Source organism: Hyperolius riggenbachi, chromosome 4, assembly GCF_040937935.1.
Source record: "Hyperolius riggenbachi isolate aHypRig1 chromosome 4, aHypRig1.pri, whole genome shotgun sequence".
NCBI classification, from domain to species: domain Eukaryota; kingdom Metazoa; phylum Chordata; class Amphibia; order Anura; family Hyperoliidae; genus Hyperolius; species Hyperolius riggenbachi.
The window spans coordinates 333,375,948-333,392,576 of record NC_090649.1 but is presented as its reverse complement, the minus strand read 5'-3'; the positions used below and the strand labels follow the sequence as shown (position 1 = coordinate 333,392,576).

At 43.0% G+C, this 16,629-nt stretch overlaps 1 long non-coding RNA gene across 2 annotated transcripts in view; it reads left to right on the top strand.

Moving 5' to 3' along the window:
* The window catches only part of LOC137570824 (uncharacterized), a 40,779-nt gene that overhangs the window by 10,029 nt on the left and 14,121 nt on the right, over nucleotides 1-16,629 (top strand). Inside the window, exons 1-2 of one of the 2 annotated variants that reach the window (XR_011031200.1) lie at nucleotides 443-663; nucleotides 11,438-11,600. This is a non-coding gene — a long non-coding RNA (uncharacterized lncRNA). Of the gene's footprint in view, nucleotides 1-442; nucleotides 664-11,437; nucleotides 11,601-16,629 lie in introns of those variants that run through there. The other variant, XR_011031201.1, reaches the window with a different exon arrangement.

Here is a 16,629-nt window from a genome sequence, read left to right as displayed (position 1 = left end):
CCCCCCCAGATGCAACTAGCCTACTGCATGGAAGGCATTATGCCTATCAGCTTCCGAGTACCCCAGGTCAACGCATCCGAAGAAAACGTTGTCGTGTCTGCAGCAGTACTAGAAGAAGGACTGACACCAGTTTTTATTGTCCCAAATGTCCTGACCAGCTTGGCCTATGCGTAGGGTAGTGTTTTGAGAGGTACCACGAGCAGGTACACTATTAGAACCTAGGGAACTCCAGACACAGGAGTAGGCACACACTCAGTGGTCTTTCGCACATTGTCCCAGGGAGAGGAGAGGTAAGCTTGAAAACCAAACAAACAGGTAAGCATAAAAGTCGGAAGAAGGATCGGTTTCCATGCTTGATATTGCTGATTTGTCCTGGGTTGGCGATATAAGACGGCATGTTTGAATTTCCCTTGAGTGTGGACACCCCCGGTTTATATGTGATTTACTTTGGGCCTATGATGATACTTTAATGCCACACAGAGTCATCTCTATTGGCAGGCATATTGCTGTATACTACAGGCATAATGCTGTATACTAAAGTTCTGAGGCCCAGTCACATAAGTTGGTGGCTCACTCTGAGTGCAGGGTGGCACGGGGTGTCTCTCTCCTGAGGTTATCACTGCCATTGATGTGGAGGAAGATCTGCCATTGATGTGGAGCAAGGTATGTTTGCCGTTCATTTTTCCTTTCAGCCCAGAGTGCATTACCCGTATACCCAATATAAGGAGTATAGCAGAAACTCCTAATACTGGCCATACATGTAATGATTGCAGAGACCTTAAAATGCCAGGACAGACTCCACAAATGACCCCATTTTGGAAAGAGGACACCCTAAAGTATTCTGTGAGGTGCACAGTGAGTTCATAGAAGATTTTAGTTTTTGTCACAAGCAGAATTGTTTTTTTTGTTTTTCTTTTTACAAAGTGTCATTTTCCGTTAACTTGTGACAAAAAATAAAATTTTCAATGACCTCACCATTCCCCTCATGGAATACCTTGTTGTGTATTCTTTCCAAAATGGGGTCATTTGTGGGGTTTGTTAACTGTCCTGGCAAGTGGGCGGGGTGCTACATTTTGAGCACCCCTGTAAAGCCTAAAGGTACTCATTTGACTCTGGGCCCCTTAGCGCAGTTAGGGTGCAAAAAAAGTGCCACACATGTGGTATCGCTGTACTCAGGAGAAGTGGTATAATGTATTTTGAGGTGTATTTTTACATATACCCATGCTGAGTGGGAGAAATACCTCTGTAAATGACAATCTTTTTATTTTTTTTTACACACAATTGTCCATTTACAGAGATATTTCTCCCACCCAGCATGGGTATGTGTAAAAATACAACCCAAAACATATTGTACTACTTCTCCTGAGTACGCCGATACCACATGTGTGGCACTTTTTTTGCACCCTAACTGCGCTAAGGGGCCCAGAGTCCAATGAGTACTTTTAGGATTTCAAGGGTCATTTTGCGGCATTTGGTTTCCAGACTACTCTTCACGGTTTAGGGCCCCTAAAATGCCAGGGCAGTATAGGAACCCCACAAATGACCCCATTTTAGAAAGAAGACATACCAAGGTACTCTGTTAGGAGTATGGTGAGTTCATAGAAGATTTTATTTTTCGTCACAAGTTAGCGGAAATTGATTTGTATTGGTTTTTTTTTCACAAAGTGTCACTTTCCGCTATCTTGTGACAAAAAATAAAATCTTCTATGAACTCACCATACTCCTAACAGAATACCTTGGGGTGTCTTCTTTCTAAAATGGGGTCATTTGTGGGGTTCCTATACTGCCCTGGCATTTTAGGGGCCCTAAACCGTGAGGAGTAGTCTGGAAACCAAATGCCGCAAAATGACCTGTGAAATCCTAAAGGTACTCATTGGACTCTGGCACTTTTTTGCACCCTAACTGCGCTAAGGGGTCCAAAGTCCAGTGAGTACCTTTAGGATTTCAAGGGTCATTTTGCGGCATTTGGTTTCCAGACTACTCCTCACGGTTTAGGGCCCCTAAAATGCCAGGGCAGTATAGAAACCCCACAAATGACCCCATTTTAGAAAGAAGAAATACCAAGGTACTATGTTAGGAGTATGGCGAGTTCATAGAAGATTTTATTTTTTTTGTCACAAGTTAGCGGAAATTGATTTGTATTGGGGGTTTTTTCACAAAGTGTCACTTTCCTCTAACTTGTGACAAAAAATAAAATCTTCTATGAACTCACCGTACTCCTAACAGAGTACCTTGGTATGTCTTCTTTCTAAAATGGGGTCATTTGTGGGGTTCCTATACTGCCCTGGCATTTTAGGGGCCCTAAACCGTGAGGTTTAAAAAATACACCCCAAAACACATTGTACTACTTCTCCTGAGTACAGCGATACCACTTGTGGCACTTTTTTGCACCCTAACTGCGCTAAGGGGCCCAAAGTCCAATGAGTACCTTTAGGATTTACAGGGGTGCTATCACCACCTGTCACTGTTACCCATCAGATTAGACCCTAATCTGCCCCTAGGGCACCCAATCACCCGCCCAGAAGATTTTATTTTTTGTCACAAGTTAGCGGAAAATGACACTTTGTGAAAAAAAAAAATTAAAATCAATTTGCGCTAACTTGTGCCAAAAAAAAAAAAATCTTCTATGAACTCACCCTACTCCTAACGGAATACCTTGGGGTGTCTTCTTTCTAAAATGGGGTCATTTGTGGGGTTCCTATACCGTGAGGAGTAGTCTTGAAACCAAATGACGCAAAATGACCTGTGAAATCCTAAAGGTACTCATTGGACTTTTGGCCCCTTAGCGCACTTAGGGTGCAAAAAAGTGCCACACGTGGTATCGCCAGACTCAGGAGAAGTAGTATAATGTGTTTTGGGGTGTATTTTTACACATACCCATGCTGAGTGGGAGAAAGATCTCTGTAAATGGACAATTGTGTGTAAAAAAAATTAAAAAATTGTCATTTACAGAGATATTTCTCCCACCCAGCATGGGTATGTGTAAAAATACACCCCAAAACACATTGTACTACTTCTCCCGAGTACGACGATACCACGTGTGGCACGTTTTTGCAGCCTAACTGCGCTAAGGGGCCAAAGTCCAATGAGCACCTTTAGGCTTTACAGGGGTGCTTACAATTTAGCACCCCCCAAAATGCCAGGACAGTAAACACAACCCACAAATGACCCCATTTTGGAAAGTAGACACTTCAAGGTATTCAGAGAGGGGCATGGTGAGTCCGTGGCAGCATTAATTTTTTTTTTGTCGCAAGTTAGAAGAAATGGAAACTTTTTTTTTTTTGTCACAAAGTGTCATTTTCCGCTAACTTGTGACAAAAAATAATATCTTCTATGAACTCACTATGCCTCTCAGTGAATACTTTGGGATGTCTTCTTTCCAAAATGGGGTCATTTGGGGGGTATTTATACTATCCTGGAATTTTAGCCCCTCATAAAATATGACTGGGGGTCAGAAAAGTCATAGATGCTTGAAAATGGGAAAACACTTTTTGCACCATAGTTTGTAAACGCTATAACTTTTACCCAAACCAATAAATATAGGCTGAATGGGTTTTTTTATTTATCAAAAACATGTTTGTCCACATTTTTCGTGCTGCATGTATACAGAAATTTTACTTTATTTGAAAAATATCAGCACAAAAAGTTAAAAAAAATCATTTTTTTGCCAAAATTCATGTCTTTTTGATGAATATAATAAAAAGTAAAAATCGCAGCAGCAATCAAATAGCACCAAAAGAAAGCTTTATTAGTGACAAGAAAAGGAGCCAAAATTCATTTAGGTGGTATGTTGTATGAGCGAGCAATAAACCGTGAAAGCTGCAGTGGTCTGAATGGAAAAAAAGTGCCTGGTACTTAAGGGGGGTAAAGCCCACGGTCCTCAAGTGGTTAAGATGCAGAGGGGAGGATGAAGGAGGTGAGGGGAGTGAAGTTTTCACAGGCTGAGGGCTGGAGATGCTATCAGTTTGCATGTGTGTAATGTGACAAGCAGAATGTGGCTGCTCTCATTGTATCACAGGAATGTATAATCATAATCCTCTTTAGATAAGGTATATAGACAGGGTACTTGTTATAGTTTTTCATCTCGGATCCTCTTTAAATTACTTTTCCTCAAACAATGGAGATGACATCAACTCAATGTTGTTCTAGGAGGCACATAATCCCTCTCAGAGGAGAATTCACAAATGAGTGACTAAACAAAAAAAAATGTAAATAAATCAGAAGTCAGAATAAGCATGCAGTTGGACTAAATTTGGCAACTTGAGATAGTAGTCAGAAATGAATTGTTAGAATGAGACTTATTAACGGTAAGTCAACCAGTGCAGGGAGCCAAGGAGTTTCCTAAACAAAAGGCTAGAAGGACAATTGTCTACAGACCTAAACCCTATTGAGCATCTGTGGAGCATACTCAAAAAGAAGGTGGAGGATGGCAAGGTCTCTGACATCCACCAACTTCATTATGGAGGAGTAGAAGAGGATTCCAGTGGCAATTTTTGAAGCTCTAGTAAGCTCCATGCCTAAGTGAGTTAAAGCAGTGCTGGGAAATAATGGTGGGCACACAAAATATTTACACTTTGAGCAGTTTTTACATTCTTCACTTAGGGGTTTATGCACTTCTGTTGTCAGCAGTTTACACCGTAATGGCTGTGTGTTGAGTTATTTTGATGGGACAGCAAGTTTACACCATTATACAATCTATACACTGCTTACTTTACAAGTGTCATATCTTCAGTGTTGTCCCGTGAAAGTGTGAGGTGTACTCCATTTTGTGATATACTTTATCACTGGATGAATGTGAGCGTTTATTTTTTGGTTTATTATTATAAGTTACAGGTTAATATGCACATTTGAACAAAATTTTGTGTTACTAATACATCCCACTATTGACCAAAGTGTGGATCTAATGGTTTCATAGATCACTCTTTTTCACTTCCTCAAAGTCTACAATTATAAGACCACATTCCTCCCCACTATCACCTGCAAAAATGGCAGATAATTATGTAAACTCATTAATAGGGACAGCGCCGGCCCATTCCACATGCAGCCCCCTCTTCCATGTATTTCATCCATGCACCATAGCCCCTTTCTTTCATTAAAGAGAACCCGAGGTGTATTTTTTAAATCTTAATAGGACACAGAGGCATGTTCTGTGCACAATGACATGCCTCTGTGTCCTTCTATTGCCTCCTCCAGTCCCCCTGGGCTATGCTGTCCCCCCTTAAAAATAGAGCCAGGCTAGCAACAATCTGCTTGTCGCTAGCCTTGTGTTTACCTGTATATTGTCAATCAGCATCACTCCCCAGCCTCCTGTATTGCAGGGCTCCCCCGCCTGTGTCCCCTCGCTCTCCCCGCCTGTGTCCCTTCGCTCCCCGCCTCTGTAAGCTTCCTCCAATCAGAAGCTAAGCCGCAACCCTGCAATAGAGGAGGCTGGGGAGTGATGCTGATTGACAGTATGCAGGTAAACACAAGGCTAGCGACAAGCAGATTGTTGCTAGCCTGGCGCTATTTTTTAGGGGGGACAGCAGAGCCCAGGGGGGTTACTGGAGGTGGCACTAGAAGGACACAGTGGCATGTCATTGTGCACTGAACATGCCTCTGTGTCCTATTAAGATTTAAAATATTCAACTCTGGTTCTCTTTAACCTTTCCCTTGGGCATCAGTTTCCCTTTTTCATTTGTTGCTCCCTATTTACAGCCTCCTCTTTCATATGTAGCAACCACCCCTCTTTTTTTTTTGTTTTCACATGCCTGCTTGGGCTGCAGCCAGCCAAGGACTGGGCCTTTGTGGCCTATCCAGAAATTCGGCCCTGCTAATAACCCCATACTGTATATTTTTGGTTCAGTAGCCTAGACATGTGCCTAGAATCGGAAAAGCATGCCACTCAGGTGCATTCATGTCAAATGTTGGATGGCAAACTGCCAAAGGGGCTAATACATTCCCATTTGATTAGTAGATTACCCCCCTTGTCCAATGTTTGCAATCAGGCCCAGATTTAAATCAAAGCAGCCTATAGGCACAGATGTTCTGAAACCCTAGACTATGCTCTCAATGAACCTAAAAATTCCCGCCGCACTGCACTGTCACTTCTCCCTTACTTCCCTTGCCTGTCATAGCTACAGGTTTCCCTTAATACTGAGGGTACATCTGGCTACCTAATGCTAAGCAGCTAGTGGTGACCCTGACTGAAGGGAGATCACATCAGTGGCATGCCAAGAGCTGGGTGATTAACCCCTCATTTACAATCTGCTCGGGACTCTACATAGGGAAGGAGGGAGGGAGGCACTAGAGGAGCGAAGTGAGAGCCCCTTTTCCATCATCAAGTGCCTTTAGGCACACGCCTACAGTGCCTTATGGTAAATCTAGCCCTGTTTAAAGCGGGATTAAACTCTTGTTTTTCAAATAATAAAGATTAATTCTACAATCATTCCTCCCCCCCTCCCCTCAATAAATAATTATTAAACAGTCAGAAGAATGCACCTGTTTAAACCTGCCATCCCTTATGTTCTAAGGTGCGTGGGTACCTACCTCCACTCATTGGAGCATTCTTTTTAACCTCCCTAGTGTTCAATTTCTGCAGGATTTCTGTGGTTCAATTAATTTTCGTGAAATTTTTGCTTGCAACTTACTAAAATCCGTCAAGCAAGGGTCTAGTATTCAATTTTAGTATAATAAAAGTTTCAAAACAAAATAATGTCAAAAAATTAAATTAAAATTTCTAAAAATAAACTTTTTAATCACAAATAGAAAAATCCTCCTCAAATATGGATGAAGAAATAAATATGCAGATGCAGAAATAAATACTGTCCAGTGTTTACCTAAAACCTCTCTCTTGTGTGGTACCAAAACTAAGGGTTAGTTCACACGCACACTTGCACGTCATTTACCACCATTTATGCAAAAGCAGCATTTTGATCTTTATTTTTTCCATTGTCTGGAAGCAGCATGGGCTGGTCGTTCTGTGGTCCATTAGCGCCACACTCCTGTGTCCCCCTGCGGGGTGAAAAATGACAATCACTGGGAATCGCCGCTGAAAGTCGACAAATGCTTTTCTGCTTGCTTGCAGAAAAGCATGTGGACGTGACTCTGGACAGGTGATTGAGACATCCACATGAACCAGCCCTAAAGGTCCATACACACGCTGGTCTGAACTCTGAGTGGTGCACCATAACGACTGCCATGGCGAGGGAGGTCATTATGGTCAGACCAGCGTGACTATATCAGGATTGCGTTGCAGGAACAATTGCATGAAGATGGAACGATTGCATGAAGATCCGGCATGTTCGATTTTTAGCAATGTCCTGAGCACAACACAATAGCATTGTTCTTGCTGCTCCTACCACCAGAAACGTCTCCATTACACACGCTCATCATTTCTCCGCTCCCCCTGCATAGCAAAAGATGCATCGTGTGCAAAGGCTGATGACACTTCTGTACAGTGTTGTTAGTGCACTGTCGCCTATGGTTGATGACCCTCTGTTGCGATGCACAGGGGGGGCGAAGGGACAACAAACGCATTTGACTTATTGGCTTCCAGCGGGTGAGGAGGTGCAAAGAACAATACCGTTGTAAGGTCTGCAGTGTTTGTACAGCGGCGTAATGCCAAAACCCAAGCTGCAGCTCAGATTTCTGGGTCTCTGCGAGCCGCTGACGACAGTGCAACGCAGGGTGGTTCTCAGAGGCCATTGGATAAGCGGAGGACGCGTTCCCAGTACGCGCTCTGCAGATGTAAACAGTAGCTCACGTGTGCCCTGCGTGATTGGTTTGTTTTCAGTTCCGTTTATGTTGCTTGTAAATTTGGTTTTAAAGGAGCAGCGCACCACCATTGAACTGTCATCCCTACTAATATATCGGCGCAGTTTATTTTTGTATTGTTTGGTTAGCTCTTGTATTTAAACTCAGTGAGTGCCCCCAGTCATCACCCGTGATAGCATTAGCTTTGGCTTGTTGCTGGGTATGCGCTCACTACTTTGGATTCCTGTTGCCGACTATTACCTTGTATCCTGACCACATTTAACCTCTGCTTGATTTCCTGTTGCTGACTATTGCCTTGTATCCTGATCACGTTTATCTCTGATGGATTACCTGTTGCCAACCTTGCTCTTGTACCTGGACTACGCTTGCTTGCTGCCTGGTTTGACTTTCTGCTTGGACATGGATTTGCATGAACAATGCCTGGACCAAACTTGGATTGCTTGACTACGCTATCTCTGGAAAGTAATACCTGGACTGCCTTGCTACTCACCTGGAACGCCTGACTCTGCTGTCATCTGATTTCCTTGTCTAGATAGCTTCATCCTGCAAGCCTCAGGTGACTATTATATATCTTCTGTTTGGTGGATTGCTACCTATCAGACTGTATGCTACATCTACCTGCAGGGTTACTGTAGTATTTTGTTAGGTAGGAGTTTGCGCAGGTGTTACGGGCTGGGCTCTGGGTCAGTCATATGGGCATACGCTCTGAATTGTAGTCATTGACCAGACAGGCCTGACAGCCGTTGGATCATGCTTAGGCATCTTTAGGGATTGTCATTGGGCCACTGTATACTGTTGCACAGCTCTTAGCCATGGTGGTCGTTATAGTTCGTCATGGCCGAGTTCAGACCAGTGTGGCTATAAGTGTCATTCTCTGTACAAAATACAGTATGGTATTAGATTCCAGAAGTTTTTTGTTATGCTTCTGTAATGCTGTAATAAGGTCCTAAAACAGGAGGGGACCAAGTCTGCATTAAGCCATTATAAGGAGAGCAATAAAAGTTGTAAAAAGAAATTAGGCTGGCAAAGATTGAAGCTGAAAATCAAATCGCTAGGGATATCAAATCTAACCCAAAGAAGTTTTACAAGTACATCAACTCTAAAAAAATAAAGAAAGAAAGAAAGGTTTACTGTATTGGACTCCTAAAGGATGAGGGTGGGAACTGAATGGTGGATGACCAAGGTTTAGGCAGCGTTATTATATGCTTTCTTTGCTTCTGTCTTCACAAGAGAAACATCACTGTTGCAAATTACAGATGCAGAAGAGTCTCAATCTTCCAATTGTAATATTAAATACTTAACGCAGGAAGAAATGAAGGCAAAACTAAATAAATTAAAAATAGACAAGGCACCTGGCCCGGATGGCATGCATCCTCGGGTCCTAAGGGAATTAAGTTCAGTTATCGATAAACCGCTTTATCGTATCTTTTGTGACTCTTTCAACTGGCAGAGTTCCAGTAGATTGGCGTACAGCCCACGTTTTCCCATTATTTAAGAAGTGCAAAAAATCAAATCCAGGAAATTACAGACCTGTAAACTTAACATCAGTTGTATGAAAACTATTTGAGGGGTTACTAAGATATACTATACAAGACTTCATAGTAGAAAATAATCTTATTTCTCAGCATCAGCATGGGTTTACTAAAGACAGGTCCTGTTTGACTAACATGCTCAGCTTTTATGAGGTAGTGAACGCTAATATGGATATTGGGAATGCTGTAGATGTGATATACTTGGACTTTGCAACGGCCTTTCGACACTGTTCCCCACAAAAGTCTGGTGCAAAAGTTGAGGACTGGGGAAGAGTCTGTACATGGATAAGGAACTGGCTAATGGACAGAAAACAAAGAGTTGTGGTCAATGGATCGTACTCAAAATGGGTGGCTGTTAGCAGTGGGGTCCCACAGGGGTCTGTACTGGGTCCAGTACTCTTCAATGTATTTATTAATTACCTAGAAGATGCAGTAGAAAGCAATGTTGCTATTTTTGCAGATGGTACAAAATTGTGCAGAATCATCAACTCTCATGAAGATAGTGACATATTGCAACAGGATCTGGATAGGATGGCTATATGGGCACATAAATGGCAGATGGAATTCAATGTTGAAAAATGTAAAGTCATGCATTTTGGTCGTACCAATGGGCTAGCACCATACAAAATAAATGGGATACAGATGGGGACATCGATCTTGGAGAAGGACTTAGGAGTATTCATCGACAACAAGTTAAATAATCGTATTCAATGCCAAGCCGCTGCAGCTAAAGCTAATAAAATTTTGGGATGCATTAAAAGGGAAATAAAAACTCGAGATACTAGCATAATATTGCCCCTGTTTAACTCTCTAGTAAGGCCACATCTAGAATAATGAAATTCAGTTCTGGGCACCACATTACAGGAAAGATATTGCAGTTTTAGAGCAGGTGCAGAGACGAGAAACATAATTGATACTAGGGCTGGAAGGTCTCACTTACAAAGAAAGATTAAATAAACTGTTTATTTAGTCTAGAGAAAAGACGCCTCAGAGGGGATCTAATTAACATGTATAAATACATCAGAGGGCAATATAAAAGCTTGGCGGATGAGCTTTTTGTCCCTAGGCTTTCACAAAGGACTAGAAGACATGATCTGCACATGGAGGAAAAACATTTTAACCATTTATTTAGGAAAGGGTTCTTTACAGTAAGAATGATTAAGATGTGGTATGCATAGCCACAGGAAGTAGTTATGGCAAATTCTATATCTGCATTTAAAGGGGGCTTAGATGCTTTCCTTGCGTTGAAAGACATTTATGGCTATAATTACTAGGTATTGCCCAGTAGTGTTGATTCAGAGATTTTATCTGATTGCCATTTTTCCCTTTTGGGGCTAATTGGACCATGCCTTGTAAAGGTTTTTCGCCTTCCTCTGAATCAACAGGGATATGTGAGGGAGCGGGCTGGTGTTGTACTTTGTTTTCTGGTTGAACTCGATGGACGTATGTCCCAAATAACTATGTAACTAATATGTGCCTACTGCCATTAGGTGGTTCACATAAACCATTATAACTCTTTTCAGGCCAGTTTTCAGCATGGACGAAGCTAACTCATCTATACCATTTGTAGCAAGTTTTTTTTAACGAGTCAGCCTCCTCCTTACCACCAGGGAGGCTACAAATTGCATCCACTCTTGATTTACATTGGGAAGTGGTTGCTTGGCCCATGAAGTGTTGTGAATTGCTTACAAAATCCTTACTTACAGACTTCAACTGGTCTGGTTTTTATGGAGGTAAGTCCACCATTTATCCTGCTTTTTTAATAGTTTATATCCCTTGGTGCCTGTGTGTCAAAAGTACGTGGCAGTGTACTCAGATTAGTTTGTAACTTATCAAGACTGGTGTGCTCATGTTAGGTTTTTTTTTTTTTTCCATTTAAAGGGTAACGCCACTTTATTCCAAAAATCTGTACAAAAACCATACAGAAACCAATTTGTAACTGAATACCATAAAATCTATATGGTATATTTTTTCTTTAGTCTGCAGCTGCTATAACCTTTTAATTAAACGTGCTGGAAACTATTGCAACAGTATACAGCTAACAATAGCCAGTATTCTGTGTTGCATTGATTCAATAGTCAGTGCAAAGCAGGAAGTAAAATTTACTGCATCACCTTTCACCCTTTAACTTCTGTGACATATTTGTATTACAGGGTTAAGAGTTCGGTCAGATCCTAATGATGTGAGAAGACATATGTGACAGGTGGATGTAATCAATCCCATCTCAACAACAGTTGACAGCGATGCAAGGCAGCTCTTGCAGGAAGCAGCATGAGGAGAGCTCCAGCAGTGACCAAGGAAACCGAATAACTGCAGGTGTGTCACTGTAATGCAACTTGTTAAAATACTGTGTAGAGATGATTTTTTAAGGACTCCTCTTATTTTCATAACCTCCTGAGCGTTATGCCGCTCAGGAGGTTTTGTTAGTTTTTGCCCCCATAATTAATTTGCTCACATCGCTGTAAACCTGTAGCTAGCACTAGGCTAGCTAGTAAACGTGTCCGGCACCCCCCGATCCAGCCAGTTTATACTTTACCCAGCCTGGATCCAGCGATCGGCGCAGCCTTCCCGCACAGCTCCGGTCTTTACTATGGGGAGGATCGCACATGACGCCATGACGTCGCCGATGTCATGACATCATGCGCAAACCCGGGGATGATCGGGTTTCCGCATGACATCGATGACGTCATGTGCGATCCTCCCCATAGTGAAGACTGGAGCTGTGCGGGGAGGCTGCGCGATCGCTGGATCTAGGCCGGGTAATGTATAAATGGGGGGATCCGGGGATGCCGAACACCTTTGCTAGCTAGCCTAAGGCTGGCTAAAGGTTTTACAGCAATGTGAGCAAATTATTTAATTGTGGGGGACTCCTGAGGACAGAGAGCGGTATGCCCGACACAGTGTCGGGCATACCGCTTTTAAGGTAAGTAAGTGTAGGAATGCTTTACAGCATTTTCATGAGGAACACCTGATGCAATTTCATATACCTAACATTCTAAATTGAGCCCATGATCTCTAACATGGATACTATAATATACCAAGGGAGACCCCTAGTGGATGGAAAGACACTCTCATTAATATTGGCCTGGTTGTTGCCACAGCAAAGCTTCTTAAAGGGAAACCGAAGTGAGAGGGATATGAAGGCTGCCATATGTATTTCTTTTTAAACTATACCAGTTACCTGGCTGTCCCCCTGATCCTTTGTTTTTAATACTTTTAGCCATAGACTGTGAACAAGCATACAGCAGATCAGGTACTCTGATTCAGCTGACTCAGGTTTTACTGGATTAGCCATATGCTTGTTCCAGGTTTTTGACATGGAAACAATTTATGCCAGCAGATCAATAGGCCTGCCATGCAACTGGCATGGTTTAGAAGGAAATAAATATGGCAGCCTCCATATCCCTCTCACCTCGGGTTCCCTTTAAAGCTGCTACAGTGTCCTCAGCGTAGACGACTAGTCATGATAATCAGGTGAAATTCTAGCATTAGTACAGGTTGTCCAAGGTGTTGTTTAGCGATCTGCTAGCCACATGACAGAATGGCCAACTACAAATGAGTCAGGGGTCTAGTCCTGGGAAAAGAGGTGAGTGGACTCACCCGAAAACCCCCTGCGCCGCGCATAGCGCGGTGTGCCAAAAATGGGTGTGGTCAAGCATATTGTGGGCGTGGATATGGGTGGGGCCAAATATACATGACCTTAACAGTGATGTAAAAGGTCTGCCGGAGAAGTTTGAGCTCTGCCATAGTGTATCCCCCAAAATTAGATGTAATCTGACAGCATTTCACCAAAAAGACACGTAATCTGGCAGAAGTTTCTCCAAAATACAGATAATATGGCAGTGATTCCCCCAAAATAGATGATCTGGCAGCAACAGTTCCCCCAACATACACACAATCTGGAAGCAGTTCCCCAAAATACGCAAAACCTGGCAGCGGATCACCCAAAATACACGTAACACCCAAAATACATGTAATCTGGCAGCTGTGGTCCCCCAAACATACACAATCTGACAGCAGTTCCCCAAAATACATGTAATCTAGCAGCCGTTCCCTTAACATACACATAATCTGGCAGCTGTTCCCCAAAATACACTTAATCTGTTAACAGCGGTTCCTCAAAAATACAGATAATCTGACCGCAGTTCCCCCAAAATAGGTACCTCCAGCATATAGGTAGCCAGGTCTATAGGTGTCCCCAGCATAAGTAGCTATGAGTATAGTTGTCCCTAAAATAGGTAGCCAGGTGTATAGATGTGGTCAGTATATGTAGCTAGGTGTATTGGTGTCCCCAGTATATGTAGCCAGGTCTATAGGTGCCCCCAGTATAGCCAGGTCTATAGGTGCCCCCAGAATAAGTAGCCAGATGTCCCCACAAGGAGGGGAGGCAGCGCAGAGAAGAGGGATTGGTGGGCACAGCGGGGAACGTCTCCTCCCCCCCTCAGGGCTCCCCATTCCTCCCTCTGCCCCTCCAGAACTAAAGTTTGCAGGTGGCTGGCAGCAGCAGGACTTACCTCCTTCCTCCTTCGCTGGGTAAGTAGCGATGTCCAGTTCATTTGAGCCGGTTCTTTCCTGTGAGTTGAGTGATCCGGCTCATCACACTGAACCGAATCAGTTCAGTGGATGAGACAGGAACTGCAGCTGCACACTGTGTTCAGCTGCAGTTCCTGTCTCATCCACTGAACTGATTCGGTTCAGTGTGATGAGCTGGATCACTCAACTCAAAGGAAAGAACCGGCTCAAATGAACCGGACATTACTACTTACCCAGCGCTTGGAACGAGATGGAGGTAAGTCCCGACTCCTGCACGCTGCCAGCCGCCCCAAAATTTTAGTTCTGGGGGGGGGGGAGAGTGAGGAAGGGGGAGCCCCAAGGTGAGGAAGGGGACGTTTTCCCCCATTCCCCGCTGTGCCCACCGATCCCTCTTCTTTGCGCTCTCTCCCTCCACACATGCTAGGGTGGACGTCGTCCACCCTCTGAAATAAGCAGGTGGACGTCGTCCCCCCGCGTACACGCCCCACTCGACCCCTGAAATGAGTGATACGGTTTCAGGCCCCCCCAACTTGGGCACGAAACTGGAGCATAGCTGTTTCCCTGATGGCTACTCTGCATTCCTAAATAATTGAAAGAAAGATATTACTATCAATTGCATGGGGATGTAAACTACACCATAAGATTAGCATGCATTGTTGACTTTTACTTGAAAATGCTAGTTGCCTGGATGCAATGCTCATCATGTGGCTATAATCCTTACTAAATATAGGAGAATATCATCAGAAGAGCAGCAGAAAACAAAACTGGCAGGCTGGACAATCATATCTGAGCTAATTAACCCAATCCATGATAGTGAGAGTTATTGTTGTATACGGGCTGCAAAAATATAGCAGTTGTGAGGGGAGGAGCAGTAACTCAAATCAAGGGCCATGGGATGTTTTTCCCACGCTACTAAAATGGTCAAAAATACCTCTAGTGATTACCAATGTCTAACATTGCAATAAACTTTCTAAACATTTCAGTTTAATTTGTTTGTTTGTTTTTGGTTTTTTAAACAGCCGTCTTATCTTTTTGTAGTAGTCTCTGCCTTTGTTTCATTCAAATTTCTATTAGCATTTTGTTTAATGTTGTAAAACATATCTTGTGGTTCATTTGTCTGCTATAAAGGTTTTTATGTAAAGGTTTTTAGAGATGGCCAGTAAAATGTAAATTAGAGAGTGACTCACCAATTCTGATGGACCACTACTGACAATAGTCACTAGCGTATGTTGGGAATTACCAGGCTCCCCTCGCCTCTCTGGCACATTCTACCTTGGCAGACTCAGCAGTGTCACTTTTAATCTTTTTCAAGCAATTGTTGAACAAAATTAAAGACCTTCATTGCGCAAAACGTTTAAAAGATAGTAAAATTGGTTCAAAGTTGATCTTACAGTGTAGCTTTATAATGTGCATAAAGTTTTGCCTCCAGGGTCTCCCTTGCTGGGTCTCCCAGGCTTACTGATCACCATGATGCCATCCTGCTGGCATCCCTTGTCCTCCCATTCTAAGCTAGCTTGCTGTAGTGTGTAAGGTCCCACTTATGACTCCTCTCAATCGATTTCGCCAACTCCACACGTGACTCATCAGGGGATCGGAGTCACAGCAGCTAGGATGGTTCTTTAGCCACTGTGACTCAGATCCCCTGATGAGTCATGTGTAAAGGTGACAAAATGGATTGGGAGGAGTCACAGGCGGCAACTTACACACGATAAGCTGCACAATATGGCCGCATTCAAAACAAGTACAAGTCGTTCAGACGACTTGTACACACATGGCCAACTGCAAGATATCAGCCTAACAGTCATGTGAATTAAACCACCAGTTGGATCGGGGCAAACCGCCTGTTATCAGTCGTTCGTCTAGTCCTTTACCACACGCGCACCCACCCAACTATCGTCCAACAGACCAAATTTGGATGATACTTGGGCATAATTGTTGCATGTGTGTACGAGCATTTAGACTAAGGGGTGATGACATCTAGTTCCCTTTTGTCTACTAATTTTAGAAGTTGGTCTGGCTGTGGCAAGTGAGAGGTGTACAGCTTGTGCTTGCTAGTTACCATCCCATGACCCTATAGCCTATTGAACAGACTGTGTTGCTATTATCATTTCTCTGATTTGTGCATAGATTTTGTTCGATTTTTTAGTATTATTCATATGGTTGGAGCGCAATTTTAGCAGCTGTTCAAGTTGCAGGCGAAAAAAAACCAAGTCAATGCACAATAATGCAACCTCAAGCTGCATAAATTTGACTAAAACATTTGCATGATTCTGCAACAATAATCTCATTGACCATCCCTAAAACAGAATACCCAGAGATCTCCTGGTGACCAAGAAAAGCCCTCTTACTAAAAAGCTACTCTAAAGAGATCATTTGCATATTTGGGAGTGATGCATGATCAATAAACTACAGTTGCTCACTTAAAGTTAACCTCTTCTTTTAACATTTAAAAGTTTAGCAGGTTTTATTAGCCTACTTCCTTCTATTTACAGGTCTGCCTGACCACAGAAGTTTCAGGCAGATAAGGACTTATGTAATTATTTTATTGCACACATTAGTGGAGAGAAAATTAAAAGCTTTTGATCAGCAGGGGTGGGTGGGTACATTGAACACTGTGCTTCAGGGCCCTTTTCCACCAGCGCGTTTGCGCTGGCTGAATCGCAAAAATGCAAACCGCTAGCGATTTTACAATCGCTACGGTTTGCTTTTTAACATAGGAATCGCGGTAGGTCATTTCCACTACCGCGATTCGTTTTTGCCGGGAACGCGAACGCGCGGCGGAGCGATATTTGCCGCGATTTTGCTATGCAGT